The sequence below is a fragment of the Metarhizium robertsii genome, assembly GCF_000187425.2.
Source record: "Metarhizium robertsii ARSEF 23 chromosome Unknown MAA_Scf_17, whole genome shotgun sequence".
NCBI classification, from domain to species: domain Eukaryota; kingdom Fungi; phylum Ascomycota; class Sordariomycetes; order Hypocreales; family Clavicipitaceae; genus Metarhizium; species Metarhizium robertsii.
Genome location: NW_011942157.1, coordinates 38,252 through 38,508, shown reverse-complemented (window position 1 = coordinate 38,508; position 257 = coordinate 38,252).

Here is a 257-nt window from a genome sequence, read left to right as displayed (position 1 = left end):
ACCCCTCATTCCGGACAGGAACAGGGTCGGTCAAACGTGTCCCGCCCTCCAAATATGATCGTGTCATTACATGGCTTCGAGGTCAATCTGATGGTTCCATGAATTGTGCTCGAGAGGGCTGTGCCGAACAGTCAGCATATGGGGCATATTGCGATACCCGTGATTCAACAACGCTTTTCTATTACATTTGGCTGTAGTATTAACCACGCTTAGGTTGTTGATGTGTATGTCGTCATCCCCTAGTTGTTCAATTCCAC